A 798-nucleotide genomic window follows, 5' to 3' on the forward strand; every position below is an offset into this window, starting at 1 on the left:
TGGGTCAAGGAGGATGAGCACTTCCTAGAGGACAAACCAGAGCAACTAGACAGACCTTCCGGGGGTGCTCAGGTCCCAGGAACAAAGGAAGGACATTCTCTGAAGCTGAAAGCAGGACGCACATTGTGGTGCTGGGGGGACATCCCAGAGACGCCTGGACCAGGGACCCGGGAGGCTGCCAGAGAGGGCAGGCCAGGGCACTAGCCCAGGTCCCTGCATGATGGTACCCAGCAAATGTAGAGAGAAGGAAGTAAACCAAGAAGCCCAGGTGGGAAGGACTCTGTAGGCAATTGGGGAAGAAGACAGCAAGGAACCAGTGTGCCCACAACGCCCCCAGGGTGGATGGCAGAATACCTCTTGGGGCAATAAATCTGTTTATAAACCTTGTAACGTGCAGTTTGTCTTTGTTTTCTAGGAAATAACCCTAAATTCCTTAGCTTTTGATGCCAGGCATTCCAAAACCTTTGTTTTAAAACCTATCCCTCTTGAATCAATTCCCACAGTCTGCTTCTCACTCTGAGAGAATTCTAATTTGTCCCTGTTTTGCAGACACACTGCACCCCTTCACACTCTATTTCTTTTCCTGCAGCATCTACCCTCCTCAGTTCAGGTAATCATTTTTCTTGTGAATTCTCCATTGTTACTTTGAGATTTTGGCTGGGACCAAACTGTGTTGGAATAAAAAGTTTTCTAGGCAAGTCAAAACAAAAATCACCTGAATGCATCTTCTTTACTGAGTCCCAGTTTAAAAAGAAAAAGTCATGCCTTCTCAGGAAAAAGTGGAGATTTAAACCTGAA

Source organism: Hipposideros armiger, unplaced genomic scaffold, assembly GCF_001890085.2.
Source record: "Hipposideros armiger isolate ML-2016 unplaced genomic scaffold, ASM189008v1 scaffold_1709, whole genome shotgun sequence".
NCBI lineage: Eukaryota > Metazoa > Chordata > Mammalia > Chiroptera > Hipposideridae > Hipposideros > Hipposideros armiger.